This window comes from Equus asinus, chromosome 14, assembly GCF_041296235.1.
Source record: "Equus asinus isolate D_3611 breed Donkey chromosome 14, EquAss-T2T_v2, whole genome shotgun sequence".
In the NCBI taxonomy this organism is placed as follows: domain Eukaryota; kingdom Metazoa; phylum Chordata; class Mammalia; order Perissodactyla; family Equidae; genus Equus; species Equus asinus.
In genome coordinates, this window is record NC_091803.1 from 30,962,017 (window position 1) to 30,985,643 (window position 23,627).

The 23,627-nt window shown below is 43.5% G+C and overlaps 1 pseudogene; it reads left to right on the forward strand.

The window, feature by feature from the left end:
* Positions 1-23,627, forward strand: part of LOC106839009 (acyl-coenzyme A synthetase ACSM2B, mitochondrial-like) — a 74,966-nt pseudogene that overhangs the window by 19,706 nt on the left and 31,633 nt on the right.

The window sequence follows — 23,627 nt, forward strand, 5'->3', positions numbered from 1 at the left end:
TGCACTGTAGCTGATTACTGTCTTGATCCAAACTCTTTGGATGTCTGAAGACCATTTGTGGCATGGTGCTTTGATAGATTTTGGAGATTTGGGTGCCCAAGAATTCAGGAACCACACTTGTAAAGTAATGTCAGGGCTATTGCCTCCCGTGGCCTCTGTGGAAGTACTTACAGAACATCACAAATAAGTCCCTTTCCTTGGTGATGACATTGAAGTTCTTCCCAACAAGCTGCTTAACCGTCCCCTGGTCCCAGTATTTTGGAATCTCTTCACTGGATTGATGGTTCTAGGAAGGAAATTTGAGAGGTCTGAGAGTCTCTGGAAAGGGGTTGGCAGTTGGGGCTCCCAGTCCTGACTGGGAAGAATGGAAAATTTTCTCTTCTTCTTACAAGAGACTTGGAAAGAGCTTGAAATGCTGAGACAGATCATGACTTGATGTCAAGCCTGGATTGTCCAGGGCCAGTTAGGATCAGAGGACTGACGAGGAGGCAGGGCTCCAAACTGGGACAGGTTCTAGCATTCTTGGAATTCTTAGATGAGAGTGGGGTTCATGTCTTTAACATCTTAGTTTGTTCTGCCCATAAAAAATTAGCTGTCCTCAATTTTCAGAGCATCAAAACCAAGATCATTTACATGACCTTTAAGATCTTTATCACACTTTGGTTCTTGCCAACCTCTCTAAACTCGTAACCATCCCTTGCGTTCTTTAGCTGTACTGGTCTTCTGTACCCCTTTGTGCTGTTCCTCTGCCTGGAGGGCCTCCCCACCTCGTTCCTACATTCCCTTCTGCATCTGGTTAACTCAGATTTACCATTTAGAATGACCTCAAGGTAGGGCTTCCCTGACTCTCATCCAGACGAGGTCAGATCCTGCTCCCATACGTTCTCACAACACCTGGTGCTTGTATCTCTTATTCAGGTGTGTCATTTATACTTATTTTTCTGGTTATTTGATTAATGTGTCTTTACCACACTAGACAGAATATCACAAGGGACTTTTCTTCCCTTATCATTGAGTATCCACTGCCTGGTACATAGTAGGACCTCGATAAATATTTTGTGAATGAATGAGTGAAAGAATGAACCAAGCTCTTGCTTCTCTTTGAATGAAGTGGTATAAATTTCAGAACCTATATTTTTCTCTGCAACCATTGCTTCCTGACTATCTCTTGAATCCACACCCCTCTCTCTGTCTGCACTGCTACTACCCTAGTCCAGGAAGCCTTCCTCTCTCATCTAGATCACTGGAATAGCCTCCTAGTGTTCTCTCTGCATTGTCTCCTAATCCTCTGCTTGCCTTTATTCTCCTACAGGCAGAATTCTGCCTTCACCGTGCGCATGTAGCTTCCCATTGCTTTTAGGATACCAAATCCTTAATATACGTATAAGTCCTTGCTGTCAGGTCTGCTCAGCTCACCAGCCTTACTTCCGACGTTGCACTCCCTCATTCCTGCCCCAGCCTCTGGAAAGGACTTGAAGATTCTTTTCAAGGGGGCATAAAGGGGAGTGGGGGCTGGGCATGGAAGATGGGAAATGGTGAACATGATGGAGAATTAGGAATGGGCCAGATCAGGCAGATCTCATCACTCATGTGAAGGATACTCATCTTTATTGTAAGAGCACAAGAGCACCTGTTGGTCATGGAGATGGAGACGGACACCTTCTGAGGTATAACTGGAGGGAAGAGAGAGGATGGGTAGAGCTCCAGGTACATTTGTAGATGGGGGGATGGAAAGTGAAGGGTCCCCTGTGTGAAGCCTTCTATTTTATTAGTGACACACGAGTCAAGTGCTCAGGTGAGACTGAAAGTAGGAATGGGGTATGAAGAGAAATAGATTCAGAGATTAAGAGAATGAATACACTAAGAGAAACAAAGAGACGTTAGGACATTTCTAAGTGCCGATGGGAGGTTTGGTTTGTGATTCCTTGAAGCCAGCCTGCCTCACAGTGATGTTCTTTTTCTCCAGGATGGGCCTGGAAGCAGCAGTGATGAGATTTTCACATATTTATGTATACAGGGTAACTATTCAGGTTCAAAACTGATTTGGCTTGAAGTAAAAAAGCCTGAGTTGTGGCCTATCAAATATACATTGTACATCTGCTTTAACCATTGAAAAATGCACTCTCTTAGGATAAGAATGCACACTTCCCCTCCTACACCCAATTGGTAACATGCTATTGGTAACACCCTATTGGTAACGCCCTATTGGTAACTCCCTGATTAGTCCCTTTCCTAACATCAGGGTCATGTTGACCTGCTAATTTGCAACTAAATACTTCTTTGAAACTTTGATGAAAATGTATTCTGGGTGTATTTTTTGTTCTAAAAAGATATGAGACCATACTGAAAACCATGCTTCTCCAGAATGCGTTCTAAGGCCTTCCCAGGTTATAATCCCCACTGTAACTCAGGTAAAACACACCTTATTTTTCTTATCTATAGATTGGTTATTTTCATTGAGAGTAGGGAAAGTAAGTGGGTTCAACGGGGTTGTGATTTTGTCTGGTAAATACTACAGGATGTTGAGGAGGTAGAAAGTGGAGGGGATACGGGAGCTAAGGGGGTCATGACCAGAGAGATGAGCCATGGAATCCAAGTTCACAAAGGAGAGCACTAAAAAGATTGTGGAATGGGATCAGAAGGTTGGAGGCCATGAAAAGTGTAAGGAATTGTAGCCATGTGACAACTAGAGAAGGGATCTAAGAGGATGGAAAGCTTGAAACCAGGCTTTCAGAGGGGCTGCCATCTCTAGAGTGTGTCCATAAGAGCGAGTGGCTGAGATGGCATGGACATACCAATTGTAGGAGAAAAGACCAGGGTTTTGGATATTGACATTACTGGAAATGATGGCAGAGTATGGAAGAAGGGCAAGTGAGGAGCTGAAGTCCTCAGAGGCTGAGGGAGGTGATCAGAGAACAGCAACAGGAGGCAGGATCAGGTGATCAAAAGTCCAAAGGCATGGGCTCCCAAGGGTCTGGAGTTGTTGAAGGTAGGAGGAGGACAAATGGTTTGGAAGCAGAGTGGAGGAGACCTGCCTCACCACTTGGCCTGTGATAATGTGCATCAGAGAAACAACAGCTTTCACTTGATAAGGCTGTGGGGGAGGCAGTGTGTGGGAGAGCAGACAGAAGGTAATGGGTGTCCTCAGAGGTAAGGTTCTGGTACATTCTGGTTTGTCCCGAGAGTCCCAATTTATTCCTGGTGTTCCAGAAATACTTTTTAAAAATACCCCATTACTCTCAAAAGTGTCCCCATTTAGAAAGTAAAAAGTCTAGTCACCTAAATTGGCAGAGTGGTTGAGGATACAGCAATTCCTCAATAAACAGCAGGTGATGGTGTGTTAGGTAGCCATCATTTTGCAGCCTCTCTTCCCTTTTAGCAAAATTGGCTCCCTTCTAATCCCTCAAAGAAAAGCTCCCTAAAGCCTTTGAGGTTAAATCCCGATTGCTGAATACATTCCACCCCAACTACTCCCCGAAGCAAGCATCTTCCCTTGGGCCAAGTGAATCTTTCACATTAGAGTCTGAAAGAAGAGTAAGAGCCGCCTTTTGGAGGATGTTAGCACTGGGAGCGCCTGCTTTTCAATTGGAAATTCCTGCAGAGGAAATGCCTTTACTCTAAGAATAAAGAATTAATGGTGGAATTATAGAGTCAAGACAGGTCAAAAGTTGAATAGATTTGAGGTGGGAGATGGAGGTATTTCCCCACATTGAACCATGAGGTTGACCTTTATCCTGCCTCCCCATTCAGATAACTAAAGCCAGCAGAATGACCAAAAAGAGATAATTCTGAGATTCTGGATAAACCTTGTCTAAGAACAAACTTACCTTGGCACTTTTATTCAGGAAGCTGCAGCTGAATTTCTTGAAGTTTTTGTAGTTTATCTCCTTGGAAGGCATTTTGTACCTCACTTCAGAGCTTAAGTTTAAGATCTGGACAGATGGGATACTGACCTCTGTGATCCGGAAGTGTTTGAAGACATGTCTGTTTGTGGGTTCATCTGCATCCACAAGGATGAAAAGGATCTGCCAAATCAAGTGAAACCTGTCTCTCTCTGGATTTGAGGCCATGAAAAAGGTAAGGAATTGGAATTGGGTAAGGAATCCCTTACCAAGGGTGAGAAAGTGTTGGGAAGTTGTAGGAGGGGACTAATGGAATGCAAGTAGCAGGGTCTATGGAGTGCGTCTGAAAGACTTGACAAAGCCTCCCTTCCATCAGGCAAGTGCAGCCCTGTTCCCCATTGCAGACACGGGCATTGGCCATCAGCCTGGTGTCGCCATCCTTGTGCAGGGCACCAGCCACACAACTGTAGCAAGTCAGGAGGTCCTGAGCTTTCATCTCTCAGTTCCTTGAGCAAAACAGTAAGTTCCGCTGTCTGTGCCTCAGTTTCCTTATCTGTAAAGTGGTAATTATAGTAGTACCCACCTTATAGGGTTGCTAAGAATTAAGCAGGATGATATATGTAAAAGCTTAGTTCAGTGACTGAGAGGTAGAAAATGTTCAATACATGTCAGTTCATCATTATTCTAAATTATTCTTCTACCAAGGAAATTCGTGACTTCATTCACTCTTTCATTCAATAGATATTTGTGGAGTGCCTACCAGGCATTTTCCTAAGTGCTTGGGGTACAGTGCTGCCCAAGACAGACAAAATCTTGCCCTCATAAAGCTTATGTTCTCGTGGAGAAGACAGACAAAAACGTGTAAACAAATTAATAAATTCAGATAGCGAAGCGTGCCAACTAGACCATAAAACAGGGCACTGTGATAGAGTGACTGCACAGACGGGATGAGGTAGGGGCTCAGTATTAGATAGGAAGGTCAGGAGGAGTATCTGAGGAGGTGACATTTTAGCTGGGACCTGGGAGATGAGTAACAAATCAGGGGAACATTGATTCAGGCAGTGGAAACTGTGAGTGCAAAGGCCTACGGAGTGTTGAGAGGGAGTGTAGAGTGTTCTAGAATAGAAAGGAAAGGCCCATGTGGCTTCAGCACCATGAAGGAGAGAGTCATGGGAGACAAAGTCAGAGATGTGTCAGAGATGATGTCAGAACTCCAGTACAGAGCTTGGAGCACAGTTTTTGTCTGAATGAGACATGAGGCCACTGAAGAATAGTAAGCCAGAGAGTGACACGATAATTTTTAAAAGATTATTCTGGTTGCAGAGAAGAAACAAGAGTGGGAGCAGGGAGACCAGTTAGAGACTGCAGCAGACACCTGGCATCAGACACTCTCAAGTCATTCACCAATCAAAATATGAAGGGGCCTACTATGTGCCAAACACTCTTCTAGGGGGTAGGGAGACTGAAAAACAAAGCAGACCTTGTATACTTTCAACAAATGTTGGCTAGAGGTAAACAAGGTAAGATATGGGGGGTATGGCCTACTGGAATAATATTCATCCAGCTCTTTGTCTTTGGCTCTAAAATGGATCCCAATCAATAAATAGCATGTTGGAACTTGCTAATGGAGGTAAAGGCAATTTAGAACCTCATCTCACAGTATGTGCCAAAATGATTTCTTTAATTTTTTCAATGATCCACTGCTTGTTCAATAGCATATTTTTGAGTCTCCACATCTTTGTCCCTTTCTCAGCTTTTTTCTTGTAATTAATTTCTAGATTTATAGCATTATGATCAGAGAAGATGCTTGTTATTATTTCAATTTTTTTAAATTTATAGAGGCTTGCCTTGTTTCCCAAGATATGGTCTATGCTTGAGAATGTTCCGTGTTCAATTGAGAAGAATGTGTAATTTGCTGTTTTTAGATGGAGTGTTCTATATATGTCTATTAAGTCCAACTGTTTTAGCTTTTCATTTAATTCCATCGTTTCCTTGTTGATTTTCTGTCTGGATGATCTTCCAATGATGTGAGTGGGGTGTTGAGGTCCCCTACCATTATTGTGTCATTTTTGATATCTTCTTTTAGGTTTGTTAATAGTTGCTTTATGAACTTTGTTGCTCCTGTGTTGGGTGCATAGATATTTATAAGTGTTATTTCTTCTTGATGTAGTGTCCCTTTGATCATTATATACTGACCCTCTGTCTTTCTTTACCTGCCTTATCTTGAAATCTACTTTGTCTGATATAAATATTGCGACACCTGCTTTCTTTTGTTTGCCATTAGCTTGGATTGTCATCTTCCTCTGCTTCACTCTGAGCCTGTGTTTGTCGTTGGAGCTGAGGTGTGTTTCCTGGAGGCAACAGATTGTTGGATCTTGTTCTTTAATCCATCTTGCCACTCTGTGTCTTTTTATTGGAGAGTTCAATCCGTTTACATTGAGGGTGATTATTGATGCAGGAGGCCTTAATGCTGTCACTATGTCACTCGTTTTCCGGTTTTCCTGCATTACCTTTGTTTCTTGTCCTGTGTGTTTTGGACTACCCATTGACATCACATTCTTAATTCCTTACTTATTTTTTGTGTCTCTGTTCTGTTTTTAAGTTGAGTGACTACCCTGAAGTTTGTATTCAGAATCTCATGTATAACATAGTCCATTTTCTGGTGGCCTCTTATTTCCTTAGCTTAAACTGTTTCAGTTCCTTTCCTCCTAAGTTGTTACTGTCATCTCTTATTCCAACTTGTGTTGTGAGTTTGTAGTTAAAGTGATAAGATTGTTTTTGTTGTTTTCCTTCCCTTTATCCTATTGCTATAGTTGTATATTTGCTATCCTATTCTGATTCTATTTGTCTCCTTACTCTGTGTTTTGTGACCCCTTTCTCCCTTTTGTCCTTTTTTCAGGTATGAGGGCCTTCTTGAGGATTTCTTTTAGGCAGGAGGTCTCGTGGCTATGAAGTCCCTTAGCTTTTGTTTGTCTGGGAGAGATTTAATTTCTCACTCATATCTGAAGGATATTTTTGCTGGATAGAGTATTATTGGCTGAAGATTGTTATCTTTTAAAGTTTTGAATATGTCATTCCAGTCTCTCCTAGCTTGTAAGGTTTCTGCAGAGAAATCTGTTGAAAGTCTGATAGGGGTTCCTTTGTACGTTATTTTCTTCTGCCTTGCTGCTGAGTAATCTTTCTTTGTTATTCACTTTTGCCAGTTTGACTACTATATGCCTTGCAGTAGGTCTTTTTGCATTGACATATCTAGGAGACCTGAAAACTTCCTCCACACACATTTCTCATTCTCTAGATTTGGGAAGTTCTCTGCTATTATTCCTGTGAGCCCACTTTCTGCTCCACTCTCCTATTTGTTGCCCTCGGGGATACTAATTATTTTTATGTTGCATTTCCTCATTGAGTCAGCTATTTCTCAGAGGTTTTCTTCATTCCTTTTTATTCTTAATTCTCTCTTTTTCTCTGTCTGGAGCCATTCAACCTGTCTATCTTCGATTATGCTGATTTGCTCCTCTGATGTCCACACGGGCATTCAGGGATTCCATATGATGTTTTATTTCTTCTGTTGTATTTTTCATCTCTAGTGTTTCTGATTGATTCTTCTTTATAGTTTCAACCTCTTTTGTCAAGTAACTCCAGAACTCGTTGACTTGTTTGTCTATATTTTCCTTTACCTCATTGAGTTCTTTGATGATAGCTATTCTGAATTCATTGTCGCTTAGTGTACTTATTTCTGAGTCCTCAGAGCATAATTCTGGGTGCTTGTTTTCCCTCTGGTCTGGGGTTTTGATGAATTGATGGATGCTGGAAGGAGGACGAGTCTTCCCCATGGTAATATTATTCAGTTGCAGTTACAGCCTGTCGCCACTAGATGGGGGTGCGTATTGTGCGTAAGAGCTGCGTATTGTGAGCCCTCTGCCTTCAACCAAGATGGTGGTGCACAGCGCGGGTTGGGGGAGGAGGGGCACTTTCTCTTGCGGGTAGACCCAATTTCCGATCAGCTCTCCCTATCTGGTCTCCTGGGGTCTTGACTTGATGAACTCACCACACGTGAAAGCTTTCCCCTGTTAGAGGGCTTCCATCTGGGCTGCGTCACTGTTGGAGTCCTGGATGATCCTGTGGATGTGCGGCCCCTCCCCCACTCCTTCCCTCACCGAACCTCCCGCTGCAGTGATCCCAGTCTTTAGGGGGGCAGCGAAGATCTCTCTTACCCTGTTCCAGCTCCTCCGAGGGGGGGCTCCAGACTCTCCACCCTCCGTTTTTTGGCTGCTGTGGGTCTCTGAGGATTCCTGTGCTATTAGGATGTTTTTTGTTGGAATATGGTTGCTCCTTTTTGTGGTATGTTGGAGGGGAGAGAGTCCCGGGCAAGCTCACTCGGCCATGACACTGACCACAATGTGTGCCAAAATGAATTCTGCCTAGATGAAAGGAGTTAAAAAAATATAATCTAGAAGAAAATATGGTTGAATATTGACTATTATAATGTGGGAGAAATATAGAGAAAGCAATCATATTGTGATCATTTTAATTATATCAAGAATCTTAAAGTTTAAAATTGAATAAACCAGGAAATATATTCACCAGAAATATTTCTGTAATTGGAACAACTCTCCTGGAGAACAATGCAGTGGGCTGTAGCATGAACATTAAACATGTTTATGCCCTGTTGGCTTTACTCTGTGCTTATTTTGGGTTTCAACATTTTTAATTGTTTCATTTGATGTTCAGAATAATTTTCTTCAAAATAAAAAAATCTGCCATTACCATACTTCTTATAAAAATAAAGAGAAAAATGAAGTAAATAGCCCCCATAGTCCAGGTGGTATAACTACATAAATTTGGGCATAGTGCTTAGGAAAAGCAGATTTGTTTCTAATGATAATGATATCAATAAGAAGAAGCACTGTTTATTATACACATTCTCATTGCTTTACATATGGCACCTCCAATTCTACCACAGCTCTGCGTTTGACACATGAAGTGATTGAGACTGAGAGGTTAAGAAACTCACCTAAGACAAAATTGCTTGTAAGAGGAGAGTTTGAACCCAGGTCTGTGTGATGTTAAAGCCCAGAATCTCGGCAATTACTTGTCAGATCATCATGCCATGTCACACCATCAGGCTTTTCATTTTCCCTGACCTCAAGGAGGAGTGGTCTTTTGTCCCTCTTACCTCCAGGCCAAATGCTGCCCACAATGCAGTCACCCACACTTATTCCATCAAAAAAGCAGCTGAATCATCATGTTCCCATAGTAGACTTATCAAAAAGATGAAAGAAGAAGGAGCATGCATTTGACAAGAAAGGAAGAGATACTGGACAGGAAGAAGGGAGGAAGTTGGTTTGAAAGTAAACAGTAAATAATATGTAGCATCTATATTGAAATCAGGAAATTTGTATGCAAATGCAAATCCTTCCTGGCTTAATTTATAATCAGCAGGGCAGGTGAATGGCGTCAGGGTGTACAGATCTTGGATTCCCAACTAATTCCCCAAAAGAGCAAAGGCACCTTCCACAAACCTTGTTTTGGAATTCTTTCAATGCTGCATTATCGTACCAAATGACTTGGAGATGAAGAGCAGCATGTGATTCAGGATATTCAAATAATAAATCAGATCCTTATTCTGAAATTACAAGGAAAAGAGGTCATTCTATGCACAGCTCTCCCAGCACCCCTTCTCCTAGGGAACCTTTGCTCACTGACCTCAGTGTTGTATTCAACAACAAAATTTGTGAGGTGCTGTTTTGTGACTTGACTGAGGACTTGTTTGTTAGTAGTGTCATAAATAAGCTCCTGGCATTTCACAATTTTTCCCTTGGACAAAAGAAGAAAAACATTGGAGGGCTGTAGCTTCCATGATGTAGGCACTTAAGTGTAATTCATAATCTAGGTTCTTAATAAATATGGATGGCTGGGCAGATTAGCTTGTGGGTGGAATATGGGAAGGTGGCAGCCATGAAAATCTCCAATCTACAGAGAGTATAATTAACTGACAGCCCCAGCTACCTTGCTCTGCAAATCCATCCAAGTATTTGTGCTGATGCTAAGCAGTTTCTCACATACTGCTCCTAACAAATAAGCAAATGTGTCAGGGATTCTATTTCTGGGAGATGCAGGACTTCTCTGATAATTGAGTTCGACAAACTTTCTAAGAACTCCACTGCTGTCAAGGACTCTTTCACCTAACCTTCTTTCCTTCTAAAGCGTCAGACCTACATCATGGTCTGATTACTCTCTGAGTTTCCCTCAGCATCCTCTCTGTTTTCCTTCACAGGCATTTTCCCTAATAGATCTTTGCATGTCTGATCCTATTTGGCGACTGCTTCTCAGAGAGACCTGAGAACTAACACAGGGAATGATATAATTCTCTGTAGCCCAGGATCACAATTTTGGGGGAAGGAGAAAGCAGCTGTCTGCTAATTTCCTTCTACTCTATCTCCTTCTCTTCATCTCCACCAATCCCATCCTGTAGTCCAAACCTCTTCCTGGACTCCTGCCAAAGCCTCCTAATGGTCTTCCCACTTCTCCCCTTGTTTCTCTCCAATCCATCCCCCACACTTCAGCCAGAGTGATGATGTTAGAACGCAAATCTGATCCTGTCATTCTCTTGCTTAAACACTTCATAGCCCCCATTGTCCTCTGGATAAAGTCCAAACTCTTTTCTGTCATGACAATAGTCTAATAATACTAATTAGACTTATTGAGAGCTCCTGTTGTACCAGCCACTGTTCTAAACGTGTTATATGCGTGAACTCATTTAATCCTCATAAACATTTCCTTGAGCTATGTACTATTATTTCCCCTGTTTTACAGTTGAGGAAATTGAGGCACAGAGAAGTGAAATGACTTGCCCAAGGTTGCTAAGCTCATAAGAGATGGAGCCAAGATTCCAACCCAGACAGTCTGATCTAATGCTCATGCTCTTAACCATTAAGATAGACCAAGTCTCTCCCGAATGCTTCGTCCAAGTTTGCTGTTTGGCTTTTGATTTTGTGATGGGGTTTATGCTGCAGAACTTTTAAATTTTTATGTAGCCCAAGTTTATCAGTATTTCTTTTCATAGTTTCTAGGGTTTCTGTCATGCCTTACAAAAGGGCTTTCCCACTCCAAGTTTAGAAAGCAAACCTCCCATGGGATCTTCTAGTTTTTACATGGTCTCATCGTTGTATTTTTAAATCAGGGATCAATCTGGAATTTAGTTTGATGGAAAGAGTGATGTATGGACTTAGCTTTAGTTTAGTTTTTTTTTTTTTCTGTAGGCTGCCCAGTTCTCTCAACGTTAGTTATTAAATAACACAGATTTTCCCTACTGATCTAAAATGTCGTCTTTATCATATACTAAATTTCCAAATGTATTTGGATCTATTTCTGGATTATATGTTGTCCCATTCAAAAACACAAATCAGATTATTCTCCACTTTAAAATCTTTCAGTGATTTCCATGGGCCCAAGTAAAAATGTAGTAGCTCACAGTCTTCTCTGAAAGTCAGGCAGATCTGGATGTCACTCCAGCTGCCTCTTGTTTGGCCTTGGGCAAGCAACCTAACCTCTTTTAACCCATATCTCTCAGTAACATGGTTATTGTAAGGATTTGGCTTTGTGTGGGGAGGGAGTAAGGCATGTTCCAGAAACCAAACCACAGTGTCTAGACTAACAGTCTTCAATAGAACTTTCTGTGATGATAGAAATGCTCTGTAAATCTGTGCTGTCCAATATAGTAGCCAGTATTCATATGAAGCTAGTTTGACTGATGAGCTAAAATTTTAATTAGTTTTAATGTAAATGGTCACATGCGACTAGCAGCTGCCATATTGGACAGTTCAGATCTAGATCCCAGAGAGGGAGAGAAGGAAGGTGTGTGATAGAGGCTAGACTGTAGAAGGCTTGTGGGCCTCTTTAGGGACTTGAGTCTTTATCCTAAGAGTAATAGGAAGCCATTAAAGGGCTTTCAATGGCAAGGAGGAAAGTGACCGTCAGATTTGAATTTTGAAAGGATTGCTCTTTAGAAGACAAGAGAGAATGTGGCAAATCAGTTGGGAGGATGTTGCATTAGGTGTGGGAGATGATGGTCCCTTGACCTAGGATGGTAGCAGTAGAGAGAAATGGATAGATTTAAGGGGTATTTTGGATTTAAAATGAGTAGGATTGAGGTGATGGATTGGTTATGAGGGGTTGAGAAGAGGGAGGTGTTAGAATGATGCCTGGGTGTTGTGGCTTTGCTCAGATGGGAGAGATGGTGGCACCATTTATTGAGAGAGAAATGCTGGAAATAGATTTGGAGGGGAGATTATGACTTTCAGCTTGGCCATGTTGAAACATCTGATGATAGATATAAAGGTCTGTCTGGAGATTAGAGAAGTCTGGCTGGAGATAGAGATTTGTAAGTCATGGGTGTGTGGATGGTAATTTCTGATGGAGGATGTGGAGGGAAGCATGGAGCAGAAGAAAACCCAGGGCAGAAGATTGAGCCTTAGTGAATGATGTTTACTTTTACTGGTTAAGGAAAGGAGGAGCAGCTTACAATGGAGAATGGCTAGAAACCAGGAGACTATGGTTTCATAGAATCCACTTAGCTCACAAGTGGCAGAACCAGAATTGGTACCCAAAGCTCTTACATACATGCATAGTCCACTGTTTTGAACTAGAGACCGCTCACCAGCAGTAGGATCAAAGTCCTACCTTTTTAAACACCAGAACACTGTCCAGGGTGATGTGGAAACGCCCAATGGCATTGCTAATTGATGTCACTCCAAATGTTAGCTCTGGGAAGTCTTTGATCACATCGTAGAACAACTCTGCTACTTCTTCTTCTAAATCCTGTTTGAGGAAGGATGTTTGGTGAGACTTCGGTAGAAAGCAGAATGCCTGGCTTTTTTAAGGGCAAGGTAGAAATGGTGACCAATTCATCTCCACTCCTTTCCAAGTTCTGGTGTTTTTCTGGGTCATCTGTTTTATGCCCAGAATGCTTCTCTGGCTATGATGTGAGACCAAAATAGGCAAATTCACAGAGACGAATGGAGACACTTGATAACCTCGACCTTTTCTGAGCAGAATGGTGAAGGTTGTTCTAACACGGGTTGAGACTTTTGAACATTTATTCCATTATTGCTTTTGAAAGAGGCAATTGATTTGACCACATGTGGTACCAAATATGAACTTGGTATCAAGATAGGGCTTTAGTTTCAGTTTCATTCTTTAGCTTGAAAGAAAATTGGGGCTGAAAACACGGTTAAAAACTGGAGTGGGAGAGAAAGAGGCACATACTCTCCCCATGTATAAATATAATGCCAAAGTTCTAACTTCTACTGGGAGAAGCAGTGAAGTCATCAAATTATAGAAAATAAGTTAAAATGTGCAAGAAACTCATTCTCTAAAAGGAAAATCAGTTTGCAAATTATTTATTGTTCAGTGATGTTCTAAATGGACCCCAAAAAGATCAGTTATGCTATCAAAACCAGTTCAATGAATATGTCAGTCTCCTCTCCTCTCTCTCCATTTCTCTCCACTTTCTAGTTAGCTTCTCCTACCACTTCAGCTTCTATTTTTTTCTTTCTTCATTTTAACCCTGCAGGAAACCAGCTCATTAGAAAAGGAAGAATGGGCAGGCAATTAACCCAAGTGACAGCCTCTCCTCACCTTACCAACCTCCTAGACACAGGGTTCCTCACCAGTCAAAAAGCTACCTCCCACCCCTTGAACCCGGTACCTGGAAGAAACCAGTGCTGCAAGGGCCTGGATTTCACAAACTCGACTACCTGCTGGGTATCAGTGAACAAAAATGCTTTCTGGCTAATTTGTCTCCTCAACCAAATGACCAAAGCAGTAGATTCATCCATTCCTGGAGAGAGATACAATTAAACGGATCCCACAGAAGTTTCCTCTTGAACTAGAGCAAGGCCTGTCTTCTCCAAGTTTAGAGTAGAAGCGTCTTGTCTTGGGCTCCCACCCCTGGAAGGCCAAGTTCAGTTCTTCCACTCTCCCCTCCCCACCCTCAAGCTCCATGGCATGAACATTAACAGCAGCCCCTAAACTGTATTGAGTGCTTACCAAGGACCAGGCACGGTGCTGAGAGTTTTGCATGTATCCCATCCCCAGAGCAACTCTACAGGATAGATCTCTTCATTTTGCAGATGAGGATATTGAGGTTCAACTTGCCAGTGGCCACCCCACCAGCAAACCTGGGAATCAGACCCAGAAGGAAGCATGCCCAGCCTTCTTTTCTTATGTACTCTCCAATGTGACAGGAAGATGGATTTATTTTAAAAACATATAAATAAAGAAAATGTAAATTGAAAGACTAGCTAGGTCTGTGACCTAGGGAAAATTCCATTATCTCCCTGTGCCACCAGTTCCTCAGCTGAGACACAAATGTCTGCTAAGCTCATAGATCCTGACTTCCATTTCTCAGCTACATATGGGAGTGCCAAGCACACAAAAATCTTAGCTTCTGAAATTGGACATATATAGCATATCTGGGGAGACATAATGGTGGGCCAGAATGTACACAAGACTACAGATGGACTGTGTTTGCCAGGATCCTCAGTTTCACGTGATGGCAGGTAATGTAAAATATTATTTTATATTAAATCCTGCTATAGAATAGAATGGAACATTTAAAATGAGTTTATGAGATAAAGCAATGTGTGTTGTGAGCAGTTTTGGAGTACACGTGCAGGCCTTTACTCCTGCACTCAGTCATTCATTCCTTCACTCGTTCGTTCATTTGACAAATATGCATTGAGTGCCTATTATGTTATCAGGTGCTGTGCCACTGTTTTGCAGCTCTCATTCTGTTAAGGAGGAGAATCATCAAATAATTACACAAATAAGTGTATAATTACGCCCAAAGGAAGTAGTCAAAAGCAAAGTTCTATGAGCCTATAGCAAAGATACATGACCTAGACTGTGAACTCAAAGAGGGCTTCCTGGAGGAAATCACTTATGAGTTAAAAATTGGAGGATGCATAGGAGTTAATCAGGAAGCAATAAGGAAAGGGGAAGGCTGCCAGGCAGAGCAAATAGCCTGTGCAAAGGCCCTGGAGCAAGACAAATTTCTGCCTGGGGCTTGGTGAATGCACACTGAGTTGGTACATCAGCTGAGAAGGACCCTATTTTCAGTATCTTTCCTTATACCTCCTAAGAACATTAGGCCATTTTTAAAACATGATAAAGTACATTTACATAGAGAAAGGTGTACAAATTATAACATATAGTTTGATGAATTTTCACAAAATGAACACATCAGAGTGTTGACGCGTTCAAAATGAACACTACCATCCAGAGCAAGAAATGGAACATTACCAGTCCCCTAGAAGTCCCAGTTGTGCCCCCTCCTAGCCCATCTCACCCACACCTGGAGGTAACAAACATCCTGACTTCTAATGGCATGCATTAGTTGGCCTGCTCTTGCACTTCATGTAAATGGGATCATACAGTGTGTGTTTTTGGGTCTGACTTTGTTATGTTTGTGAGATTCATCCATGTTGTTGTGTGTACTTGTAGATTCCTTCCCACTGCTGTGTAGCAGTCCATTGTGTGAACATTCCACAATGTATTTATCCATTCTCTGTTGATGGGCATGTGGATTGTTTCCAGTTTGGGGCTATTAAGAATTAATTCTTGTGCATGTCTCTAGGGGCACATTGTACCAACTTCTGTTTAGTGGTGGGGTTTAGGACAAGCGCTTCACACTGCACCTAGAAAGGAAGTGAGATCCTTGCCATTGTTGTGCTCTCAGTCAGGTAGACAATGAGGAACAGACACAATTCTGTAAGGTGAGGGCGTTAATGGGGGAAGCTCAGGTGCTATGGGACCAAGAAGAGGGGCAGGCACTCCGACCCTGGAAGTCAGGGAGGCATCTTGGAGGGGCTGATAATCAAGCTTCCTCCATGGCAGGGGACGTCCCAGACACTGATTCACACCACAAAGGGGGCTCAGACAGTCTAGAAGTTCCCATGTTGTCACCTTGTTGCCTCTAAGTGAGGTCAAGTCTCACCTGTCCTTCAGGAGGTGAGGGCATCGCAGAACCTGAGCCACTTCATGAGCAGATATGGACTCTACCAAAGTGACCTGGGGCTTCTCATTTCTTCTCAGCCCTCCTCAAAGCCAACACTCACTAAGGGCTCCTTGCTTGGGCCCAGTGGTTCACCGTCATTGACGGTGGTCACTCGGCATCCATAGGAAGCAGCAGTCTCTGTCCCTTCTCTCACTGCTCCTGCCCTCTCCCATCTCTTCTCTTTCCCCCTGCACACGCCACCTTCCCACAAGCCTGGGAGCCACAACACTGCCTGACCCTTTCTGTAACCTGCGCTGAGGTTGGCGCTTTGGCTGTACTGTCCTCTGCAAATCTGGCCTGTGTGTCTCATGCCCCCTTGTGTCCATCTCGAGAACTGCAAGGCATGGAGCAGCCCCTGCAGGAGATGGCTCTCCCCACCCCCAACCCTTTGGTTCCTGCAGTAACAGTCAAACAGGCTTCTTGCAAGCCTGCTAAATGCCAGAGCTGCAAAAGGCAATCTCAGTTTCCTGAGCTTCAATCATTCGATATGTATATAATGGGAACATCTTAGTCATGAGCCACATGATGACATTTCAGTCAACAATGGACCACATACACAATGGTGGCCCCATAAGATTAGTACCATACAGCCTAGGTGTGTAGTAGGCTATACTGTCTAGGTTTGTGTAACGGCACTCAATGATGTTCGCACAACTAATGGTGCATTTCTCAGAGCATATCCCCATCATTAAGTGACACATGACTGTACTAGCATAGTAGGGACTGTGCTGGGCACTTCTGTGTTCATCAGCTTTGTTCCATCCATCCATTGATTATGCATACATTTATGCATTCATGAATTTAACATTTAAAAAGTTAGGACGTACCATGTGCCACACTGAGGCACATAATCCTTCAAGCATCCTTGGCACCAAGACAGGGCTTGACACATGGTAGGTTCTCAATAAAAGTGTGTTAAATAAGTGATTGAATGAGTTAATGAATGAAATGGATGATGACAGAAGCTAAAGTGTTTGGCAGTCACCCTGCCCCAAACCCATCTTGTTCTATCATCTCTCAGTCTCCCTTTAGGTTTGCCAGTGTTTCCTTGGCCTAGGCCCTGTCAAAATCATTCTAAAGTAGAAGATCGGGGTGGGAGGTGGGAGCTGGAGGTAGGGACTTACTTTCTGGTCTCTGGTAGTTTGTAAGCCATGTACCTCACTCTCCCACCTCTAGGGCCCACCAGCTGACATGCAAGCTGTGGTGCAGGCAGCTACATGTTCACCAAAATCTGTTTTCTTTTCCTTATGGACACAGAGCAGCATCATATTTCGCAGTTTTCAGTCGGGTGGGACCATGTAACAGAATTTTGGTCAGTGGAATGAGAACTGAAGTGATGTTTGCCACTTCCAGGCCTGGGCCATGAACACCACCAGTGGCGATACCCTGTCTCCTTGTCCTCACTACTGGCTGAATACAGAGGAAACAGCAGGGGTCTCAGAGGCTGTAGGGGAGGGCAGAGCCAGAAGCTGGAAGGAGCCTGGGTCCATGAAAGACTGTGTGGAGCAGAGCCCTCACCTCCACCCTCTGGCTGCCATCTGGGCTTTGTGTGGCAAGAAATAAGTGTGTAATTGTGTTAAGCCCCTGAAATGCTGGTGTTTATGTGTTTCCTTGGCTAGCATTACCTTGACTGATGCCCACGTACCATTACCTTTGCAGCTGATGGGCTCCGATCTGTTGCCCTCAAAAAACAGCTTCAAATCTGGGGTTGTCTTAATGTCAAACTCCTTCTGAAGTTCTTTCTCGATGGTGATGTCCACTTTGCCAAAGCCGACCCCATTCTTGCCTTTGCCCATGATCTCCGCAGCTTTGCCCAGCTCCTCAGCCATGTTCCTGGATTGCTTCGAGGATGGGATGTCTGAAAGAGCCAGTGTGAAGACAGAACTCGCTAGAGCCTCACCCCCTCCCCCTCTCCCAAGGAGGAGGCTTTGTTTGGTCTGCTTAGCTCCTGGGCCTTTCTCGTGCTCTGCTGCTAATGGGTAAATTTTCAGAAGAGTGACAGGATGTGAAACACGAGGTTCATGGAATTGGCCAATTTGGAAGACACACATCAGGGTCCTTTGGGTTCAGCAACACTGGGCAACTTTGGGCAACTCACTCAGTCTCTCTAAGCCCCACTTTCATCACAGGTAAAATGGGGAAAATAATAGTGGCTATTTCATGGAGTTGTCAGAGTCGAATGAGATGTATTTAACAACGAGTGATACAGTGCTTATGATTTTCTAAGAGCTTTGTGTGGATTAAGTCACTTAGTCCTCCCAGTCCTCCTATGGGGTGGGTGGTGTTGTTATTATTTCAACTTCCTAGATGAGGAAACTGATGCACAATGAAATGACCTGCTCACCTGAGGCCATGTGGCAGTAAGGGGTATAGCCAGGATGCAGACCTGCTCAGCTCTCTAACCTCACTGTGTCTGTAAAACCCTTAGCATAATGCCTGGCACGTAGTAAATACACAATACATTATTATTACTACAGACATTATTATTGTGAAATTTCCATGGTAAGAAATTATATGGAAGAGAGAGAGAGTGGCGGGGGTGGGGGGTTAGGGGGGAGGGAGAGAGAACAAGAGAGCATGGGTGCCATCTGGTGGAGAGTTCTGGATCTAACAGGCCAAACTGGGCCCTGCCAGTTGCCCTGTGGCTGCATATAATGTCAGGTGACCCTCAAGTAGGGAAGGCCAGGTGTGGGAATCGTTGAGGTGGGGGGAGGTTATGATGCCCCTTACCCTCTCTGAGCCCATCCCCTTGGGGAGAGCATTGAAGAGACCTTGACATTCTCGATTAAGATTCCTTCACCCCTTACATTGCTGAGCCAAGTGGGGTGGGGGTAAGAAGGGGGAGCCCTTTTCTGGAAACAGTCTCAGGTAGCTGGCTCTTGATCCTGGCAGCGGGAGAGGTCTTCCTGGTCTAAATGGGAGGGGACTAAGAGGCTCTCAAGTTTGCCTGTCTTCCCCGGATAACACTGTGAGTCTGCAGGTCCTCCACTGGCCCCTGATGTCTGCCACATGTGGACCAAGGGAGGGCGAGGGGTCGCTGATTCCCTTTCAAGCCAGAACGCACACTTTATCTTTTTCAACCACCCCTTGTCCATCTGGAGCACTTGGAGAAAGTACAGAAGACCACCACTGCCATGGGCAAGTTACAAGTCCAACAGAGAGGTCTTTTGTAAAGGACAACCCAGAAAGCTGGCCCCAGCAGGCACACACCCCATTGCCAGTCAACACACCTGCTCCTGTGACGGAATCCGAAAGTGAAGGATCATTTTCATTGAACCCTTGATCAATGGACAGGAAGAGGGACTTTTCACTGATCGATGCCTCTCCACTGCCTGCTCTGTCACCCTCATTGCCTTCGATAGCCACCATCCATCACTCCAGCAGGTGCTGTCCTATGGCTGGCCACCAGCTCTGGCCTTCGAGCCTCTCCCTGGCTTCCTTGTGGATTCAGTCATGCCCTGCTCAGGGTTGCTGATCGACAAAGCATCCAAATCTGAGTTTCTAAGGGAAGAACCTCAGAGCAAGACAAACACTTGGAGTGATTGTCCAAATGGTGGGGCTTTCAGAGGTGCCACACCTAACCCTGAGCTCCTGGGTGTCCGAAATGGAAGTGAAAGGTGTGACAGCTGGAATGCTGGGACCTGAGAGCTAAATGGATGGGACCTAACACTAATAGTAATGAGGATTCATTCGTTCATTCATTCCTTCAACAAATGTTTTTTAGGATCCACCCTGTGCCAAACACTATGCTAGGTGCTGGGGATTTAACAATGAACAGATTGATAAAAATCCTGTTCTCACTGGAGAAGGCAGAAAGTATACAAAATAAGTAAGTAGATCCTATGCCACGTTAGATGCTAAGTGGTGATGTTATAGATGCTCTAGAGAAAGAAGCAGCAGAACTAGAGGTTGGGTGTGTCAGGGGAACTGTGAGAGCAAGTAGGGAGGCCAAAGGAGGCCTCACTGGGAAGGAACGTTTTAACAAAGACGGAAGGAGATGAGGGAGCAAGCTATGCGGAAATCTGGAAGGAGAGTGTTTCAGGCAGAGGAACTGTAAGTGCAAAGGCCCTGAGGTGGGAGTGTGGGGGACATGTTTGAGACATGACAAAAAGTCCTCTGGGCCTGGAGCAGAGTGAGCTGGGGTGGGGGTCTATAGTATAAGCCCTGATAGTTGGGGATTTTTCTCTTGTTTATAATGCAAGTGCCTGACTTAAGCTTTGATTGCCAAGGCATTCATTTCAAAGAGGCATCCACTGCAAGAGGACTATCTGGAATAAACACATTGCCTGCCACACACTAGGTAAAGAACCAGGCTGCCTGCCCCACTGAGGCCCCTTGATTTAGAGATCTTGGTTTATTTCAATAATTGATCATTTGGGCCACTTTTCTCTCTCTCTCTCTCTCTCTTTCCTGTGCTTTAAATTCCTGCTCTTATGTTTTAAAGTCACCAATAAAGAGTGGGCCAAAAAACCCTAGGCCCTCATCCTCAACCCCAACAGAAGCAGAAACCCATGCCCCTACACACACACTCTCTCTCTACCTGTGACCACACTCATCTGTGTGGCCCCAGACGTGCTGTGTAATTTCCGGGTCTTATAAGTAACAAACTTCTATTCTTTCAAACTTTCCTGGTGGTTATTGTTGATTATGAATTATTTGCGTCGACAGTAGGCATGAATGTCAGAGACCTTGAGCATTCTGGCTGCTGCTGCCTAGATAACAGGGGATGAGAATGCAGTCAATTGGTGAGACTCTTGGAATCAAAGGTCTCTAGATTTAAATTCTGTGACCCCCATCAAGGTACACATGGAGAAACTCAGAGGCCAGCCTACACAGGTTTAGAATGACTTTCCCTAGAGCCAGTGCACAGATGGAAACCATAATTACAACTGTTACAATTTATAAAGTGATTCTGTGTGTTAGGTCCTCTGTGCTAGGTGCATAGTATTCAAGACATCTCAGTCAAGGTTCAGTTGAAGGAAATAGATGCTACTTGTATTACTCAGCATTTACTGTAGTAACAAACATCCAGGACATCTCAGCAGCTTATAATGATGCATGGTTTTTCCCATGGGTCTGTGGATTGGCTGAGGATGTGCTGGGCTCAGCTCAACTCCACATGTGCTACATTCTGGGACCCAGGCTGAAGGTAGACAGCTATCTGGGGCATTCTACTCTCATGATAGAGGGCAGAAATGCTAGAGTTCCTGACCAACCACACAACCACATCCACCTATTGACCAAAGCATGTCCATGGGCAAGCCAGAATCAATGAGAGGCGAATACATACTCTTCCCCAGATTGCACTGGGAAACTCACATGAAAATGAAGAGGGGAATATAATCCTACTACAGGGAGGGGGAAAACTATTGGGAACAATTCAATCTACCACATCACTGTATTTTAAGCACAAAGGGGTTTATTATATAGAATTGGGTGTTCACAAATCTGTCAGAGGTGCTGGAGAGATAGGATCTAGACAAGATGCGGTGCTTTTGGAGAATGGCTCACCAAAAAGAAACCAAAATGGATGCTGAGTGCCAATTCACTCGTAACCACCAGAAATTGATTTCTGGAAGAACCCTGTGAGGCTTGGATGAATCTCCGAAAGCAACTGATGACTTTACAAGAAAGACTCATCTGTCTCCTGTCTCCTTCACAGGTCTGACCATGCACTGGCTGTGGAAACTCCAGGGGCTTTGTATCCTGTGGGGGACTTTGGATGTCTAATAGCGCTGTCCACATTCATATCAGGCAATTGGCAGCCCTGCAGTGGGGCCACCAGAAGGTCCCTGCCAAGTTTAACTTTGCTAGTGATGTGGTGGGTCACTGGGCTGGCATGGAGAAGATAATGGGGTGGAGAAGAGGCACAAAGTTGGACGGATTGGCTGAGTTCATTAATCACCCATTCATGTAATAAATTTTTATTGAGGACTTATGTGTCAGGCACTAGGATGAGCTATGAAGATGATGTCCACCTCCCTTGAAGGCAGCATGGGGTGGGAGCAAGAGAACATGAGCTTGGCAGAAAGATGGATCTAAGAGACCAGTGCAGAGCGGAGTGAAAACCACGGGCGGCTGACACACAGTTTGCCTGCACCTACTGCACATGCTGTGTTGTGACCTCCCAGAGTGAAACAAGGACAGGTGGGTTGGGGTCATAGAGGAGGTGGATTTGGGCTTAATAAGAGAAAATCAGCACTCAGGACTGCAGCAGTCTTCTCAGAAAGATATGTGTCCTTGTCATCAAGGGTGTGTAAGCAGGATGGCCACTAAGCAGGGATTGCCAAAAGGGCTGCAACATCAGACATCAGAGAAAGTGAGTGATTCAGAAATATCTAATTTTCCTTTCCTGCTCTGGAATTCTAAAATTCCTCCCCACTCACTGCTGATCCCGCCACTGCTGTCCCTTGAAGTTCTGTGTGCTTTTATAGAGGATGGAATGATTCATCTTGGCTGGAACAGGGGGAGAGGTGGATCTGTCAGCATGGGCTTAAAAGCATGGTGCTCAGAGGGAGTTGTAACTGTGATGTTGTCATGAGGTCCCGACATCATGACACAACATTAATAGAGAAATTGCAGATGCTGGGCCTCTAGGCTGAAGATGGGTCATGGTGCAGAGTACTCATAAAAAAATTTGGTCAATATTTTAAAATTGAAAAATTTCAGATAAAAATTTAGATTTCTGGCTTTTCTTTAAAAGTTAGACTTCCTTGGAATAATGAGGAAGGACTTTACTACCATGACTCAGAATCCTGAATCCATAAAAGAAGTGATTTAATAAATCTGCTATGTAAACATCAAAAAACCTCTCCTTTGAAAATAACACTATAAGCAAAATCAAAAAACTAATGACAACCAGGGGAAAAGTATTCAACTCATATACAGCAAAAATGTTAATATCCCTAACGCAACAAGAGCTCCTAGAAGTTAAGAATAAGGAGCTGCAACCCAATATAAAAGTGGGCAAAGTATATGAGTGGGCAGTTCACAGAAAAGTTAACTCAATATACTCTGTGGACAAAGCTATGACGAAATAGACACTCTCACACATTACTGGTCAAAGTGCAAAATAGTATAATTCCTATGGAGAGGAATTTTGAAATATCTAACACAATCACCAATACATTTTCTGTTTGACTTTGTGTCTTTGCTCTCAAGCTGTCACATGGGGATCCCTGAGGATACCAGAGACTCAAGGGAGTCTGTGAAATCAAAACTATTTCAAAGCAAATTGCAACCCTTGTGCATCACTGGTGGGAATGTAAAATGGTACAACTTCTATGGAAAACAATATGGCAGTTCCTCAAAAAATTTAAAATAATTAAATAATTTTAGTAATTAAAATAAATAGCGTATAATCCAGCAATTCCACCTTTGGGTATATATCCCAAAGAATCAGAAGCAGGATCTGGAAGAGATATTTGTACACTCATGCTCATCGTTGTTGACAATAGCCAAAAGATAGGAACGACCCAATATCCATTAATGGATGAATGGATAAACAAAATTGGCATGTCCATGCAAAGGAATACTATTCAACCTTAAAGAAGAATGAAATTCTGATGTATGCTACATGGATGAACCTTGAAGACATTATGTTGTGAAATAAGCCAGACACAAAAGGACAAATTTTGTGTGACTCCATTTATATGAGGTGTCTAGATTAGTCAAAATACCTAGAGACAGGAAGTAGAATGATGGTTACCAGGGGTTGGGAGGAGGCAAGA